General features: G+C 47.2%; 1 protein-coding gene across 2 annotated transcripts in view; it reads right to left on the bottom strand.

Annotated features, from left to right (window-relative positions):
* Window positions 1-15994, bottom strand: part of BOC (BOC cell adhesion associated, oncogene regulated) — a 44984-nt gene extending 28990 nt beyond the window's left edge. The window contains exon 1 of one of the 2 annotated variants that reach the window (XM_072138964.1): window positions 15606-15994. The gene's annotated coding sequence lies outside the window, so the exon portion shown is untranslated. The remainder of the gene's footprint in view (window positions 1-15605) is intronic. The other variant, XM_072138962.1, reaches the window with a different exon arrangement.
* Between the last annotated feature and the right edge of the window lie 4184 nt (window positions 15995-20178).

Here is a 20178-nt window from a genome sequence, read left to right as displayed (position 1 = left end):
CCACAACCATGGGCACCTACATGATAGCTTCCACAACCATGGGCATCTACATGACAGCTTCCACAACCATGGGCACCTACATGACAGCTTCCACAACCATGGGCACCTACATGACAGCTTCCACAACCATGGGCACCTACATGATAGCTTCCACAACCATGGGCACCTACATGATAGCTTCCACAACCATGGGCACCTACATGATAGCTTCCACAACCATGGGCACCTACATGAGAGCTTCCACAACCATGGGCACCTACACGATAGCTTCCACAACCATGGGCACCTACATGATAGCTTCCAGGACCATGGGCACCTACATGATAGCTTCCACAACCATGGGCACCTACATGATAGCTTCCACAACCATGGGCACCTACATTATAGCTTCCACAACCATGGGCACCTACATTATAGCTTCCACAATCATGACCACCTACATTATAGCTTCCACAACCATGGGCACCTACATGATAGCTTCCACAACCATGGGCACCTACATGATAGCTTCCACAACCATGGGCACCTACACGATAGCTTCCACAACCATGGGCACCTACATGATATCTTCCACAACCATGGGCACCTACACGAGAACTTCCACAACCATGGGCACCTACATGATAGCTTCCACAACCATGGGCACCTACATGATAGCTTCCACAACCATGGGCACCTACATGACAGCTTCCACAACCATGGGCACTTAACATCTGGAACCAAAAACACCCAAACTTTAGCTTCTAGAAACATGGACACCCAACATTCCATTTCTAGAGCCATGGTCTTCTAAACATCAGCTTCAAGTGGACACAACGTTCAACTCTTGGAAACATTAACATCTAAACTTCATCTTCATGAACCCTCGACACCAAAGTTCAGCTTTGAGAACCCTGAAGCACCTGGATCATCGGACTCTCAGCTTCCGTAGACTTGGAGACTTCCCATCAAACCTACAGTCACCAGCGCCACAAAATCATGAAGAATGAAGTCTAGAACCCGGGACACTTGGACTTTAGCTCTGAGACTCAAAAACAGCTGAACGACAGTCATACATTCCTAAACCTCATCTATAAGAAGAGTCTAGAACCATCCACACCTCACCGTCAGTGTCACTTACAAACCTCTGGGGGGCGCACCCTCTCCCTCCAGCATCATTATGTAAATAGTCCCTTAAAGAGCAATTCACACAAGTTTGCTCTAAAAAGTGGACAATCCCTTGAATTTTTCTTTGGGATTAGAGGATCTCTCCACGTGTTTGCTTTTGGTACTTTGTGTCAGCCGCTTCCAGCCAATCGCATGGCAGCTTCACACGTCCCATAGTGTTGAGAGCAAACAGGGCAGAGAATAGGTCGTTGTGGATTTAGCTAATCTCCTGCTCTATGTGATGCCGCTATCAGGAAGCCGCACGCTGCATCCACAAAGTGTTGACTTAATTTTTTCTTTTGTGCAACTAAGTAAATAAATGATCCCCAGAAGAAGGAGAAACCGCAGAACCAAAATCACTGAGAATACAGCCTATCCATCACTGAGAATACAGCCTATCCATCACTGAGAATACAGCCTATCCATCACTGAGAATACAGCCTATCCATCACTAGAGAGCAGCGGTGCCATCACTGAGAATACAGCCTATCCATCACTAGAGAGCAGCGGTGCCATCACTGAGAATACAGCCTATCCATCACTAGAGAGCAGCGGTGCCATCACTGAGAATACAGCCTATCCATCACTAGAGAGCAGCGGCCCCATCACTGAGAATACAGCCTATCCATCACTAGAGAGCAGCGGTGCCATCACTGAGAATACAGCCTATCCATCACTAGAGAGCAGCGGTGCCATCACTGAGAATACAGCCTATCCATCACTAGAGAGCAGCGGTGCCATCACTGAGAATACAGCCTATCCATCACTAGAGAGCAGCACTGCCATCACTGAGAATACAGCCTATCCATCACTAGAGAGCAGCGGCGTCATCACTGAGAATACAGCCTATCCATCAATAGAGAGCAGCGGCGCCATCACTGAGAATACAGCCTATCCATCACTAGAGAGCAGCGGCGCCATCACTGAGAATACAGCCTATCCATCACTAGAGAGCAGCGGTGCCATCACTGAGAATACAGCCTATCCATCACTAGAGAGCAGCGGTGTCATCACTGAGAATACAGCCTATCCATCACTAGAGAGCAGCGGTGTCATCACTGAGAATACAGCCTATCCATCACTAGAGAGCAGCGGTGCCATCACTGAGAATACAGCCTATCCATTACTAGAGAGCAGCGGTGCCATCACTGAGAATACAGCCTATCCATCACTAGAGAGCAGCACTGCCATCACTGAGAATACAGCCTATCCATCACTAGAGAGCAGCACTGCCATCACTGAGAATACAGCCTATCCATCACTAGAGAGCAGCACTGCCATCACTGAGAATACAGCCTATCCATCACTAGAGAGCAGCGGTGTCATCACTGAGAATACAGCCTATCCATCACTAGAGAGCAGCGGTGTCATCACTGAGAATACAGCCTATCCTTCACTAGAGAGCAGCGGTGCCATCACTGAGAATACAGCCTATCCATCACTAGAGAGCAGTGGTGCCATCACTGAGAATACAGCCTATCCATCACTAGAGAGCAGCGGTGCCATCACTGAGAATACAGCCTATCCATCACTAGAGAGCAGTGGTGCCATCACTGAGAATACAGCCTATCCATCACTAGAGAGCAGCGGTGTCATCACTGAGAATACAGCCTATCCATCACTAGAGAGCAGCACTGCCATCACTGAGAATACAGCCTATCCATCACTAGAGAGCAGCGGTGCCATCACTGAGAATACAGCCTATCCATCACTAGAGAGCAGCGGTGCCATCACTGAGAATACAGCCTATCCATCACTAGAGAGCAGCGGTGCCATCACTGAGAATACAGCCTATCCATCACTAGAGAGCAGCGGTGCCATCACTGAGAATACAGCCTATCCATCACTAGAGAGCAGCGGTGCCATCACTGAGAATACAGCCTATCCATCACTAGAGAGCAGCGGTGCCATCACTGAGAATACAGCCTATCTATGACCTGAGCTGTGTATCTAATCGTCTCCTGTGTGATACGGTGTATCTAGGACATGTATATCTGGCTGTGGGAGGTGAGTATGGAGGGTTACACTATGGCGGTGGTATATATATATATTATGTGGCTGTGGGTCGGTGACTCATTAGATACATCCGATCCTGGGCCTCCTCTCACCTCCCGGGGCGTGTAGGGTTACAGCCGCTGTGCCAATCCCATACCAGGGCATAATACCGCTAGTACGGGGGCGAGTATTACATAACCCCACAGACCGCCATATAGAATGACCTCCCCTGGTTCACTGCTAGATCTGCAGTACGCTGTACTCTGGTCACATCCAAAGCTGCACTGCCCACTCTCTACGTCAGTGCAGAGCCTGGACCCGCTGGTGCCCGGCACTTCATATCTGAGATCCTGCTGCTGTGTGTCACACTAGATGAGGTCTCCACTCCAGCAGGGGGCAGCTTTGGGTGTGAATGGAGTATAAGGTGTGATGTGCTGAGTGTTTGTCCTTGAGGACTTTCCAGCTCTGTGTATAAAAGTTATAAAAGGTTCTGCCGGATCCGGCTCAGGAAGAGAAGGAAGAATTGATCAGCGTCCTCCTCCTGACATCCTGCAGATCGATAGGACGACCCTGAGCAGAGGCGCGGTATTATTTATACTCCAGGACTCTGTCCTCTATACCGATATAACAAGGCTCCTACAGCTGGGGGGGGGGGGGTTACATGCAACTGCACACAGTATGACTACAATACCGCCATATAGTGCGCGGATAATACCAACATACAGCGCTCAGATAATTCCACCATACAGCGCTCAGATAATACCACCATACAGTGCTCAGATAATACCACCATACAGTGCTCAGATAACACCACCATACAGCGCTCAGATAATACCACCATACAGCGCTCAGATAATATCACCATACAGCGCTCAGATAATATCACCATACAGCGCTCAGATAATACCACCTTACAGGGCTCAGATAATACCACCATACAGAGCTCAGATAATACCACCATACAGCGATCAGATAATACCACCATACAGCGCTCAGATAATACCACCATACAGCGCTCAGATAATACCATCATACAGCGCTCAGATAATACCACCATACAGAGCTCAGATAATACCACCATACAGCGCTCAGATAATACCACCATACAGGGCTCAGATAATACCACCATACAGAGCTCAGATAATACCACCATACAGCGCTCAGATAATACCACCATACAGCGCTCAGATAATACCACCATACAGCGCTCAGATAATACCACCATACAGAGCTTAGATAATACCACCATACAGAGCTCAGATAATACCACCATACAGCGCTCAGATAATACCACCATACAGAGCTCAGATAATACCACCATACAGGGCTCAGATAATATCACCATACAGCGCTCAGATAATATCACCATACAGTGCTCAGATAATACCACCATACAGGGCTCAGATAATATCACCATACAGCGCTCAGATAATATCACCATACAGAGCTCAGATAATACCACCATACAGCGCTCAGATAATACCACCATACACTGCTCAGATAATACCACCATTCAGCCTCTCAGATAACACCACCATACAGCGCTCAGATAATACCACCATGCAGCGCTCAGATAATACCACCATACAGCGCTCAGATAATACCACCATACACTGCTCAGATAATACCACCATTCAGCCTCTCAGATAATACCACCATACAGTGATCAGATAATACCACCATACAGCGCTCAGATAATACCACCATACACTGCTCAGATAAAACCACCATTCCGCCTCTCAGATAATACCACCATACAGTGCTCAGATAATACCACCATACAGTGCTCAGATAATACCACCATACAGCGCTCAGATTATACCACCATACAGCGCTCAGATTATACCACCATACAGCGCTCAGATAATACCACCATACAGCGCTCAGATAATACCACCATACAGTGCTCAGATAATACCACCATACAGTGCTCAGATAATACCACCATACAGAGCTCAGATAATACCACCATACAGCGCTCAGATAATACCACCATACAGAGCTCAGATAATACCACCATACAGCGCTCAGATAATACCACCATACAGTGATCAGATAATACCACCATACAGAGCTCAGACAATACCACCATACAGCGCTCAGATAATACCACCATGCAGCGCTCAGATAATACCACCATACAGTGATCAGATAATACCACCATACAGCGCTCAGATAATACCACCATACACTGCTCAGATAATACCACCATTCCGCCTCTCAGATAATACCACCATACAGCGCTCAGATAATACTACCATACAGAGCTCAGATAATACCACCATACAGAGCTCAGATAATACCACCATACAGAGCTCAGATAATACCGCCATACAGCGCTCAGATAATACCACCATCCAGTGATCAGATAATACCACCATACAGTGCTCAGATAATACCACCATACAGGGCTCAGATAATACCACCATACAGAGCTCAGATAATACCACCATACAGCGCTCAGATAATACCACCATACAGTGCTCAGATAATACCACCATACAGAGCTCAGATAATACCACCATACAGTGCTCAGATAATACCACCATCCAGTGATCAGATATTACCACCATACAGTGCTCAGATAATACCACCATACAGGGCTCAGATAATACCACCATACAGAGCTCAGATAATACCACCATACAGCGCTCAGATAATACCACCATACAGAGCTCAGATAATACCACCATACAGCGCTCAGATAATACCACCATACAGTGATCAGATAATACCACCATACAGAGCTCAGACAATACCACCATACAGCGCTCAGATAATACCACCATACAGCGCTCAGATAATACCACCATACAGAGCTCAGATAATACCACCATACAGAGCTCAGATAATATCACCATACAGCGCTCAGATAATACCACCATGCAGCGCTCAGATAATACCACCATACAGTGATCAGATAATACCACCATACAGCGCTCAGATAATATCACCATACAGCGCTCAGATAATACCACCATTCCGCCTCTCAGATAATACCACCATACAGCGCTCAGATACCACCATACAGCGCTCAGATAATACCACCATACAGCGCTCAGATTATACCACCATACAGCGCTCAGATTATACCACCATACAGCGCTCAGATAATACCACCATACAGCGCTCAGATAATACGACCATACAGCGCTCAGATACCACCATACAGAGCTCAGATAATACCACCATACAGAGCTCAGATAATACCGCCATACAGCGCTCAGATAATACCACCATCCAGTGCTCAGATAATACCACCATACAGTGCTCAGATAATACCACCATACAGCGCTCAGATAATACCACCGTACAGCGCTCAGATAATACCACCATCCAGTGCTCAGATAATACCACCATACAGTGCTCAGATAATACCACCATACAGAGCTCAGATAATACCACCATACAGCGCTCAGATAATACCACCATACAGTGCTCAGATAATATCACCATACAGCGCTCAGATAATACCACCATACAGTGCTCAGATAATACCACCATACAGCGCTCAGATAATACCACCATACAGTGCTCAGATAATATCACCATACAGAGCTCAGATAATACCACCATACAGTGCTCAGATAATACCACCATACAGAGCTCAGATAATACCACCATACAGCGCTCAGATAATACCACCATACAGCGCTCAGATAATACCACCATACAGAGCTCAGATAATACCACCTTACAGCGCTCAGATAATATCACCATACAGCGCTCAGATAATACCGCCATACAGAGCTCAGATAATACCACCATACAGAGCTCAGATAATACCGCCATACAGCGCTCAGATAATACCGCCATACAGCGCTCAGATAATACCGCCATACAGAGCTCAGATAATACCACCATATAGATTATGGAAAACTTTTTATTGGCCACTGCTGGATTATTAGGAGTCGTGCACTACAGGGGCATTTGTATTTTTAAAAACACAAATGCAAACAAACATTCGATAATCGCAGGCGTAGAAATTTCAGACATTTTCAATGCGTTTCAAAATCGCAACAAAATCGCAACATGTGTCCGTGCCCGGAATGCTACATCATCAGACGCGGAATGACTTGGATTTCCCACGTTCTGGGAGGATACACAGAGATGTGAGGCCCCCGGTGGAGGTTTGAGGCGGCTCGCTCTTCCCCTGGTGGTTTGAGGCGCTGGGGTTTGGGGTTTGAGGTTTCAGGTGACCGGGGGGCGGTATATTACGGTATTACTGACCTGAGGTCGTGTTTTCTCAAGGTTTGTGGCATCTCAGCCCTTAAAGCAAATCAGCCTGTAAAACCCCAAAGCTGTCACCAGCCGGGGGGGAGCAGAGGGCATCCTATGGCGGTATTATATAGGCCACTTCTGGGCGACACATTATAACCTGCCACCGCAGACAATCGCGCCCTTGATTCCTCGCCTTCTAATTAACCACAGCTGGAGGCCGCAGTAAATGACTCCATCCCATTATAATGAAAGGTACAGGAAATCCTATAATACCGCCTGATGGCAACGCAGCGGCCGCAATAAAAACCGCCATACCCCTCCCCCCCATCCGTAAATTGCTGGAATCATTTTCACAATACGGTTTATTGGTCTGCAAATGGTAAAACTCCTTCAACTGACCGCGATAGACAACATTTTATCCCGGTTGTAAAAGTATTCACACCTCAGGTTGTATATATTGCGTCCTCACACTGCTGTGCAATTAGCTCTGTGCATTGAGCTGCTCGCTCTGCTCTGAACAAAAGCAAACAATGTCCCCCTGAAACTGCTGAAATCAGGGCAGCACTACATGTATATGATGCAGGATTGTAGCTTCTCCAAGTGCACTGCGGGTGGGTCCTCACACTGCTGTGCTCTGTGCTCTCTGCAGCCAGTGTTATGTATTGTCCCTGGAGAGATGTGTAATCAGACCTCACACTGCTGTGCTCTGTGCTCTCTGCAGCCAGTGTTATGTATTGTCCCTGGAGAGATGTGTAATCAGACCTCACACTGCTGTGCTCTGTGCTCTCTGCAGCCAGTGTTATGTATTGTCCCTGGAGAGATGTGTAATCATGCTCTCTGCAGCCAGTGTTATGTATTGTCCCTGGAGAGATGTGTAATCAGACCTCACACTGCTGTGCTCTGTGCTCTCTGCAGCCAGTGTTATGTATTGTCCCTGGAGAGATTTGTAATCAGACCTCACACTGCTGTGCTCTGTGCTCCCAGCAGCCCGTGTTATGTACTGTCCCTGGATAGATGTGTAATCAGACCTCACACTGCTGTGCTCTGTGCTCTCTGCACCCCCAGCTCTGCTACACACTCAGCTCTGCTACACGCTCAGCTCTGCTACACCCCCAGCTCTGCTACACCTCCAGCTCTGCTACACCTCCAGCTCTGCTACACGCTCAGCTCTGCTACACCTCCAGCTCTGCTACACGCTCAGCTCTGCTACATATTCCTTAAGAAAAATAAGTAAAGAAAAGCGACTTGTGTCATTCTAAACGTTAAAGATGGAAACTATAAATAATCACCAGGAGGGGGAGGAGTCGGGTTACAGCGGGGGAGCGGCGCATGAATAGTTAATCGCCTCTGTCCTCGTTTGACTCCAGACTGAAATCATCTCATAAATTCTGATCGGAGACTCGATGGAAACTTCTACATCATTCGAGCAGAACCGGAGGCCACCTGCATCACAGCGCCGTAAAGTGAGGTCACACAGGTCCATTGTGTAGAGGCTTAGATTGTAAGCTCTTGTGTCCAGGACCCTCTGCACCTCCCCCTGGGTAATGGCTGATATACAGCCGATCATGTGACAGACCCCATATAGCCCACCAGGGAACCTGTCAGAAGGTTTACACAGTATAATGTATTGTCCCTGGAGAGATGTGTAATCAGACCTCACACTGCTGTGCTCTGTGCTCTCTGCAGACAGTGTTATGTATTGTCCCTGGAGAGATGTGTAATCAGACCTCACACTGCTGTGCTCTGTGCTCTCTGCAGCCAGTGTTATGTATTGTCCCTGGAGAGATGTGTAATCAGACGTAACACTGCTGTGCTCTGTGCTCTCTGCAGCCAGTGTTATGTATTGTCCCTGGAGAGATGTGTAATCAGACCTCACACTGCTGTGCTCTGTGCTCTTTGCAGCCAGTGTTATGCATTGTCCCTGGAGAGATGTGTAATCAGACCTCACACTGCTGTGCTCTGTGCTCTCTGCAGCCAGTGTAATGTATTGTCCCTGGAGAGATGTGTAATCAGACCTCACACTGCTGTGCTCTGTGCTCTCTGCAGCCAGTGTTATGTATTGTCCCTGGAGAGATGTGTAATCAGACCTCACACTGCTGTGCTCTGTGCTCTCTGCAGCCAGTGTTATGTAGTGTCCCTGGAGAGATGTGTAATCAGACCTCACACTGCTGTGCTCTGCGCTCTCTGCAGCCAGTGTTATGTATTGTCCCTGGAGAGATGTGTAATCATTCCTCACACTGCTGTGCTCTGTGCTCTCTGCAGCCAGTGTTATGTATTGTCCCTGGAGAGAGGTGTAATCAGACCTCACACTGCTGTGCTCTGTGCTCTCTGCAGCCAGTGTTATGTAGTGTCCCTGGAGAGATGTGTAATCAGACCTCACACTGCTGTGCTCTGCGCTCTCTGCAGCCAGTGTTATGTATTGTCCCTGGAGAGATGTGTAATCATTCCTCACACTGCTGTGCTCTGTGCTCTCTGCAGCCAGTGTTATGTATTGTCCCTGGAGAGAGGTGTAATCAGACCTCACACTGCTGTGCTCTGTGCTCTCTGCAGCCAGTGTTATGTAGTGTCCCTGGAGAGATGTGTAATCAGACCTCACACTGCTGTGCTCTGCGCTCTCTGCAGCCAGTGTTATGTATTGTCCCTGGAGAGATGTGTAATCATTCCTCACACTGCTGTGCTCTGTGCTCTCTGCAGCCAGTGTTATGTATTGTCCCTGGAGAGAGGTGTAATCAGACCTCACACTGCTGTGCTCTGTGCTCTCTGCAGCCAGTGTTATGTATTGTCCCTGGAGAGATGTGTAATCAGACCTCACACTGCTGTGCTCTGTGTTCTCTGCAGCCAGTGTTATGTATTGTCCCTGGAGAGATGTGTAATCAGACGTAACACTGCTGTGCTCTGTGCTCTCTGCAGCCAGTGTTATGTATTGTCCCTGGAGAGATGTGTAATCAGACCTCACACTGCTGTGCTCTGTGCTCTCTGCAGCCAGTATTATGTATTGTCCCTGGGGAGATGTGTAATCAGACCTCACACTGCTGTGCTCTGTGCTCTCTGCAGCCAGTGTTATGTATTGTCCCTGGAGAGATGTGTAATCAGACCTCACACTGCTGTGCTCTGTGCTCTCTGCAGCCAGTGTTATGTACTGTCCCTGGAGAGATGTGTAATCAGACCTCACACTGCTGTGCTCTCTGCAGCCAGTGTTATGTATTGTCCCTGGAGAGATGTGTAATCAGACCTCACACTGCTGTGCTCTGTGCTCTCTGCAGCCAGTGTTATGTATTGTCCCTGGAGAGATGTGTAATCAGACCTCACACTGCTGTGCTCTGTGCTCTCTGCAGCCAGTGTTATGTACTGTCCCTGGAGAGATGTGTAATCACACCTCACACTGCTGTGCTCTGTGCTCTCTGCAGCCAGTGTTATGTACTGTCCCTGGAGAGATGTGTAATCAGACCTCACACTGCTGTGCTCTGTGCTCTCTGCAGCCAGTGTTATGTATTGTCCCTGGAGAGATGTGTAATCAGACCTCACACTGCTGTGCTCTGTGCTCTCTGCAGCCAGTGTTATGTATTGTCCCTGGAGAGATGTGTAATCATTCCTCACACTGCTGTGCTCTGTGCTCTCTGCAGCCAGTGTTATGTATTGTCCCTGGAGAGATGTGTAATCAGACCTCACACTGCTGTGCTCTGTGCTCTCTGCAGCCAGAGTTATGTATTGTCCCTGGAGAGATGTGTAATCAGACCTCACACTGCTGTGCTCTGGGCTCTGTCTGGAGCCAGGGTTAGGTATCGCAGAGATGTGTAATCAGACCTTTGTGTGGGTTGTTAGTAGCAGCAGGACTGTGATGTATGACTGTATTTCAACAGGAGCTGCTGAAACTTACTCAGATGAAGGTCTGTGCAGGAGATAAATGCAGAGAGTTCAGAGCACACCCGCAGAGCAGAGTGAGGACACACCCGCAGAGCACAGCAGTGTGAGGACACACCCGCAGAGCACAGCAGTGTGAGGACACACCCGCAGAGCACAGCAGTGTGAGGACACACCCGCAGAGCACAGCAGTGTGAGGACACACCCGCAGAGCACAGCAGTGTGAGGACACACCCGCAGAGCACAGCAGTGTGAGGACACACCCGCAGAGCACAGCAGTGTGAGGACACACCCGCAGAGCAAGTCCTTCAGCTACCAACATACACAAATATCTGACATGGACTGCAGAGAGCGCAGAGTACAGCAGTGTGAGGACACCCCCCCCCCAGAGCACAGCAGTGTGAGGACACACCCGTAGAGCACAGCAGTGTGAGGACACCCCCCCCTCCCCCAGAGCACAGCAGTGTGAGGACATGACCTATCAATGGTTGCAGTCTAGGACCTTGTTGCCTCTTAAATCTAGGAATCTTTTCATACAGATTCCCGCGGGTGACAATGACACTTACATCTGCTCCTCTATATGTAAGTGCTTGCCCCCCCCCCCCCCCCCTGGTGACCCGGGGGCCCCCCATATCCTGGGGTCACACCTTGTCCTCTTTGTAGTCTCACACCTCGGACTCCCCCATAAACCCCTGACACAGAGCAGATCCCATGCGGACACCATGTGGCGGCATATAAGTAACACCTCCGTGTGCCTGGCAGGGTTATGGGGGCTACCGGGGGGGGCTACCGGGGGGGGGGGGGGGGGGGGAGACTCCGCCCCGGACTGATGCAGACAAGTCCTGTACGTGCGGAATTAAGTATGTGACTCCCTGATGTCACATACTTTATTCCGCACGTACAGGGCTTGTCTGAATGACCCATGTGGCGGTATGTACACGATACGTGACCCATGTGGCGGTATGTACACGATACGTGACCCGTGTGGCAGTATGTACACGATACGTGACCCATGTGGCGGTATGTACACGATACGTGACCCGTGTGGCAGTATGTACACGATACGTGACCCATGTGGCAGTATGTACCTGGTACATGACCCGTGTGGCGGTATGTACACGATACGTGACCCATGTGGCAGTATGTACCTGGTACATGACCCGTGTGGCGGTATGTACACGATACGTGAACCATGTGGCAGTATGTACCTGGTACATGACCCGTGTGGCGGTATGTACACGATACGTGACCCATGTGGCGGTATGTACACGATACGTGACCCATGTGGCAGTATGTACACGATGCGTGACCCGTGTGGCGGTATGTACACGATACGTGAACCATGTGGCGGTATGTACACGATACGTGAACAATGTGGCGGGACGTACACGATACGTGACCCGTGTGGCGGTACATACACGATACGTGACCCATGTGGCGGGACGTACACGATACGTGACCCGTGTGGCGGTACATACACGATACGTGACCCATGTGGCGGTATGTACACGATACGTGACCCATGTGGCGGTATGTACACGATACGTGAACAATGTGGCGGTATGTACACGATACGTGACCCATGTGGCGGGACGTACACGATACGTGACCCGTGTGGCGGTACATACACGATACGTGACCCATGTGGCGGTATGTACACGATACGTGACCCATGTGGCGGTATGTACACGATACGTGAACAATGTGGCGGTATGTACACGATACGTGACCCATGTGGCGGTATGTACACGATACGTGACCCATGTGGCGGTATGTACACGATACGTGACCCATGTGGCGGTATGTACACGATACGTGACCCATGTGGCGGTACATACATGATACGTGACCCATGTGGCGGGATGTACACGATACGTGACCCATGTTGTGGCCTCCTGCATTGTGTGATACATACGGAGATACAGCAGAGGTGGAGTCGTCATGATGTGGTGACACTATAGTAGGAGGACATGACAGGTGACAAACTCCACACTGGCACAAATGTCAAACCCAGCTGTAGTCTATCTGACAAACATAGACCCAGCGGGGCAAACCCAGCTCGGCCCCGGGGGGCAAACCCAGCTGGGCCCCGGGGGGCCAACTCGGCTCGGCCCCATGAGCAGGGAAGCACAATACTGCACTAGCTCTGCTGCATCTTGTAATCAACTTTTCTTCACCAACCAAACTTTTGCTTTGCATCATTGCGCGGACTCAGCTCTGCTACATCAGTACTGCACCATCCACATAAGCAGCTCTGCTACATCAGTACTGCACCATCCACATAAGCAGCTCTGCTACATCAGTACTGCACCATCCACATAAGCAGCTCTGCTACATCAGTACTGCACCATCCACATAAGCAGCTCTGCTACATCAGTACTGCACCATCCACATAAGCAGCTCTGCTACATCAGTACTGCACCATCCACATAAGCAGCTCTGCTACATCTTGTTATCAGTTCATCTTTCATCAAACTTTGGTTTTGTGCTTTGGACAGATTTATCTCTGCTCCATTACCTAAATCTGTGACTTTACTATCGGACACTGGACAAACTCATCTCTAATTCATTTCACTCCATCAATAGCTCCAAATCCGCTTCACTGAACAGAACCATCTCTGCCCCAATGGGCCCACTCAGCTCTGCTACATGAGAGGAGGTCAGTCTCCTCCTGATGACCCTGTCATCAGCCTTACACTCCTTACTGACCCTTATGTAGGAGATAGGCAGCACCTTCTTATCTGGGTGCCCTGTCCTTACCCTGGGGGGGGTCCTTGCTGGCGTCACCCTAACACCGACATCAGTGCGGAATCCAAGACTAAACCCAAAGAGAACCCAAATCCTCATAGATCCCATACAAAAAAAAATCACACATAATACTGAGCAAAAAAATCCAAAAACTTCCATATATCACCCAGAACGGGGGGCACGGCACATGCCAGCTCAGGCTCCAGCACCTGACTACAGGGGGCGACGTCGAGGCGGGTGCCTCAGAGAGGGCAAAAACTCCGAAAACACTGAAAATTCTGATCTGTAAAATGTAAATTTAAAAATATAACTCAAAAAGTTTTTATTTTTTTTTTTACTTTTTTAAAATTATTTTTGTAACTATTTTTGCATACAAAGTTTTTATTACCGCCATCCCGTGCACTGCGCCCCTCATATATACCGTACGTTTCATCGCACCGGAATAACTGCGATGGGCATCACAATTTATAAGTTCTCCAAATAGGGAAGAAGTTTTACAATTGAAAGTTAGTAGAAGCTAAAAAAACCCCTAAAAAACTAATTAAAAATGAAACCTACAAATAAATCTAAACAATCAACCAGCAAATGTTCTCTCCACATGTTACATTGTTCATTGCAGTCATTCACATTGTATCAGATGATCAGATCTTATCTCCTAATCTCCGGAATCTTTAGAGTTCATTATTTGTTTATAAACAGTTGTTGTTATTTTCCAAAACATAAACAATTATATTTTTAGCCCAAATTTTAGATGATTTTTTTATTATTTATTATTTCTAACTTTTCAGCTAAAGTTTATTGCGTAGCAGAAGGAGCGGCTTCTTCTAAATGCCTAATAAAATCTATTGATGCAAGTAAAGTAGTCGATGTAAAACAAAATAAACATAAAAAGCAACAGAACCCCAAAAAACACACAGAAAAATAAGTAAATAAAAGAAACGCTAAATAAAAATTTGAAAAAAGTTAAATTCTAAAAAATAAAATCTATAAATTAAAAACAAGGGGAAAAAAAAACAACAGAAGTTAAAGTTTTAAAACAAAACGCAAAAGAAATACAAATTCAAACAAATAAAATATAAATTATAAAATGTAAAAAAAAAAATAAGTAAAATATAAAATTATATAAAATGTAAAAAAAATAAAATGTAAAAAAAAATAAAAATAAAATATAAATTTTACAAAATGTTAAAAAATAAATAAATCCAGAAGAAAAATTAAACACGTGTTTTCTGGAAGTTTTGGGTTTGGGTTGTGCGCTGGATGTGACAGGAGTCTCTACAACACAACATCCCCCCAAAACAAAGTCCCCTCTGCCCCTTTCCCCCGCCGTACCCCCTGCAGCCCCGTCATAGCATTAAAAACATTGCAAAACATACGGATACGTCGGATTCTCCTGATTTTCTGTTCCCATTTTTCCGGCTTTATTAAAACCTTCCGGATTTAGGATTGAGGAGAAGCCCCCGGGACACCCGGATCAGCCCCGGACACTAGGCCCGGCCTGGGAAACCTCAGGAACCCCAAGATCTGGGAGAAACAAGAAGGATTCCGGGTTCCCGGGGATTTCCTGGAAAGGCCTCGATGGGTTTTCACTTCCAAGACGGGAAGATTCTTCCCTAAGAAAAGTTTGCACTCACCGGAGGAGGATAGAGGGAGACAATGTAACAATCCGTCCTTTCCTAGGGATACATGAGGATCCGGGGAATCTCCGGCTGCCTGATCCCTGCTTAGAGGGAAGTTTGGAGGAAGTTTGCAGGGAGCATGTTCTGGGCTCCGCTCTGTGTATGGGATCTCGCCTCTTTTTGGATGACTGGCTCCTAAAACAATCCCCTTCTTTAGCAGGAGAGGAGCCTCCCCTCAGAGGGGAGCGGGGGGAGGGGAAGGCGCAGGGCAGGAGGCTTGTACCAAAACACACAACTTCTCCTCCTGCATCAGGGGAGGAGGAGGAATCCAGCAAGTGGCCCCAGGATGGAGAATTAGGGATCCTGCAAACTGTGGCTGGAGGGAAGTGATGGTGCGATGTTCTGCAGCCTGTGCTGGGGTCCACACCCTCCCCCCCACCACCAGTGTTTTGTGGGGCAGTTGAAAGACCCTGTAAACCGCCCACTATTCATGAGGGTCCTGCAGCTGCCGGGGACAAAAACACAAATCACATTTACTCATTGGTCACAGCAGAAACTTAGTCCAGACAATGTGTGAGCGCAGCCTGGAGGCTCAGCTGTACTGCAGGGTGCGGGGAGACACAGCTCCAACACATGACATTGTCCTCTCCTCAGCCAGTCCTGCAGTGGTGTCAGTCCACACTGCGGCTCTGGAGTTATATTCATGAAGAGGGAGGAAAATAACTTCATAGGAAAAACTACTGAGTAACAAATAACAAGTTTGTAAACTTAATTAAACTTTTTTTAATGAGCTGCACTCACTATTCTGCTGCTGGTGCAGTCACTGTGTACATACATGACATTACTTATCCTGTACTGATCCTGAGTTACATCCTGTATTATACCCCAGAGCTGCACTCACTATTCTGCTGCTGGTGCAGTCACTGTGTATATACATGACATTACTTATCCTGTACTGATCCTGAGTTACATCCTGTATTATACCCCAGAGCTGCACTCACTATTCTGCTGCTGGTGCAGTCACTGTGTACATACATGACATTACTTATCCTGTACTGATCCTTAGTTACATCATGTATTATACCCCAGAGCTGCACTCATCTCCTGGGATCAGTTTAGCGCTGACATCATAATTACCTTAACAAAACCAACAAAGGAGTCATTAGCAGATCCCCCCCAGGCACAGGGGCTGCAGGGGTCCCACAACCAGGAGGAGGGGGGGGGGGTGACACCTTCTGGGTCTATTTCCGGCATTTGTTAGAATAATCTGATGTCATGTGACCTTCTATACATGATATCACTAGCACTATATGGCAGTATTATGTGGGGACTATATGGCACTGGTAGTTTAGCACTATATGGCAGTATTATATGGGGGACTATATGGCACTGGTAGTTTAGCACTATATGGCAGTATTATGTGGGGACTATATGGCACTGGGAGTTTAGCACTATATGGCAGTATTATATGGGGGACTATATGGCACTGGGAGTTTAGCACTATATGGCAGTATTATATGGGGGACTATATGGCACTGGTAGTTTAGCACTATATGGCAGTATTATATGTGGGGACTATATGGCACTGGTTGTTTAGCACTATATGGCAGTATTATATGTGGGGACTATATGGCACTGGTAGTTTAGCACTATATGGCAGTATTATATGGGGGACTATATGGCACTGGGAGTTTAGCACTATATGGCAGTATTATATGTGGGGACTATATGGCACTGGTAGTTTAGCACTATATGGCAGTATTATATGGGGGACTATATGGCACTGGTAGTTTAGCACTATATAGCAGTATTATATGTGGGCACTATATAGCACTGGTAGCTTAGCACTATATGGCAGTATTATATGGGGGACTATATGGCACTGGGAGTTTAGCACTATATGGCAGTATTATATGGGGGACTATATGGCACTGGGAGTTTAGCACTATATGGCAGTATTATGTGGGGACTATATGGCACTGGGAGTTTAGCACTATATGGCAGTATTATATGGGGGACTATATGGCACTGGGAGTTTAGCACTATATGGCAGTATTATATGTGGGGACTATATGGCACTGGGAGTTTAGCACTATATGGCAGTATTATATGGGGGACTATATGGCACTGGTAGTTTAGCACTATATGGCAGTATTATATGTGGGGACTATATGGCACTGGTTGTTTAGCACTATATGGCAGTATTATATGTGGGGACTATATGGCACTGGTAGTTTAGCACTATATGGCAGTATTATATGGGGGACTATATGGCACTGGTAGTTTAGCACTATATGGCAGTATTATGTGGAGACTATATGGCACTGGTAGTTTAGCACTATATAGCAGTATTATATGTGGGGACTATATAGCACTGGTAGCTTAGCACTATATGGCAGTATTATATGGGGGACTATATGGCACTGGGAGTTTAGCACTATATGGCAGTATTATATGGGGGACAATATGGCACTGGGAGTTTAGCACTATATGTCAGTATTATGTGGGGACTATATGGCACTGGTAGTTTAGCACTATATGGCAGTATTATATGTGGGGACTATATAGCACTGGTAGCTTAGCACTATATGGCAGTATTATGTGGGGACTATATGGCACTGGGAGTTTAGCACTATATGGCAGTATTATACGGGGGACTATATGGCACTGGGAGTTTAGCACTATATGGCAGTATTATATGGGGGACAATATGGCACTGGGAGTTTAGCACTATATGGCAGTATTATATGGGGGACTATATGGCACTGGTAGTTTAGCACTATATGGCAGTATTATATGGGGGACTATATGGCACTGGTAGTTTAGCACTATATGTCAGTATTATATGGGGGACTATATGGCACTGGGAGTTTAGCACTATATGGCAGTATTATATGGGGGACAATATGGCACTGGTAGTTTAGCACTATATGTCAGTATTATATGGGGGTCTATATGGCACTGGGAGTTTAGCACTATATGTCAGTATTATGTGGGGACTATATGGCACTGGGAGTTTAGCACTATATGGCAGTATTATATGGGGGACTATATGGCACTGGTAGTTTAGCACTATATGTCAGTATTATATGGGGGACTATATGGCACTGGTAGTTTAGCACTATATGGCAGTATTATATGTGGGGACTATATGGCACTGGTAGTTTAGCACTATATGGCAGTATTATATGTGGGGACTATATGGCACTGGTAGTTTAGCACTATATGGCAGTATTATATGTGGGGACTATATGGCACTGGTAGTTTAGCACTATATGGCAGTATTATATGTGGGGACTATATGGCACTGGTAGTTTAGCACTTTATGTCAGTATTATATGGGGGACTATATGGCACTGGTAGTTTAGCACTATATGGCAGTATTATGTGGGGACTATATGGCACTGGTAGTTTAGCACTATATGGCAGTATTATATGGGGGACTATATGGCACTGGTAGTTTAGCACTATATGGCAGTATTATGTGGGGACTATATGGCACTGGTAGTTTAGCACTATATGGCAGTATTATGTGGGGACTATATGGCACTGGTAGTTTAGCACTATATGGCAGTATTATATGGGGGACTATATGGCACTGGTAGTTTAGCACTATATGTCAGTATTATATGTTGTGTTCTCCCGGTCCGGGGGTATTACAGTCAGTGACAGGTAACGTGTTTGGGCAGCACCTCCTGTAACCTGCGGCTGTCAGTGACACCTGGGAGACTGACGCCATATCTGTAGGGGGCGCTAACATCATCCTGAGGCTTCACTCACAGTAACTGACACACTGTAACGAAACTTCACCTCCAGGCAGATTATCCTTTCTGGACCCTGGGAATGCGGAGTATCACATGACATCGGAATATAAGAGGAGTCACAGCTGGTGCCCGCATGTACTGCACCTGGTGCCCAGTGGTTACTCACCTCCCCAGCACAATCTGTGCCCACAGTCCAGCTCCATGGAGGAGTGCGGGGTCCTCAAATGTCCCCTCCTACTCACACAGCCAATCACAGGTCCTCATACTAACACACTGACTCAGCCTCCAGGACCTGCAATGATGTCATCACAGGTCCTGCAGCCCAGAAGGAAATAACTACCTACACACATTGCTATTTCCTCTTGAGCAGCAGGACCAGCAGTGATGTCATCACAGGTCCTGCATCCCAGAAGGAAATAACTACCTACACACATTGCTATTTCCTCTTGAGCAGCAGGACCAGCAGTGATGTCATCACAGGTCCTGCATCCCAGAAGGAAATAACTACCTACACACATTGCTATTTCCTCTTGAGCAGCAGGACCAGCAGTGATGTCATCACAGGTCCTGCATCCCAGAAGGAAATAACTACCTACACACATTGCTATTTCCTCTTGAGCAGCAGGACCAGCAGTGATGTCATCACAGGTCCTGCATCCCAGAAGGAAATAACTACCTACACACATTACTATTTCCTCTTGAGCAGCAGGACCAGAGGTGATGTCATTACAGGTCCTGCAGCCCAGAAGGAAATGATTACCTACACACATTGCTATTTCCTCCAGAGCAGCAGGACCAGCAGTGATGTCATCACAGGTCCTGTA

This window comes from Engystomops pustulosus, chromosome 2 (genome assembly GCF_040894005.1).
Source record: "Engystomops pustulosus chromosome 2, aEngPut4.maternal, whole genome shotgun sequence".
Lineage (NCBI taxonomy): Eukaryota > Metazoa > Chordata > Amphibia > Anura > Leptodactylidae > Engystomops > Engystomops pustulosus.
The sequence above is the reverse complement of the archived record's forward strand: the minus strand, read 5'-3'. Positions and strand labels throughout refer to the sequence as shown.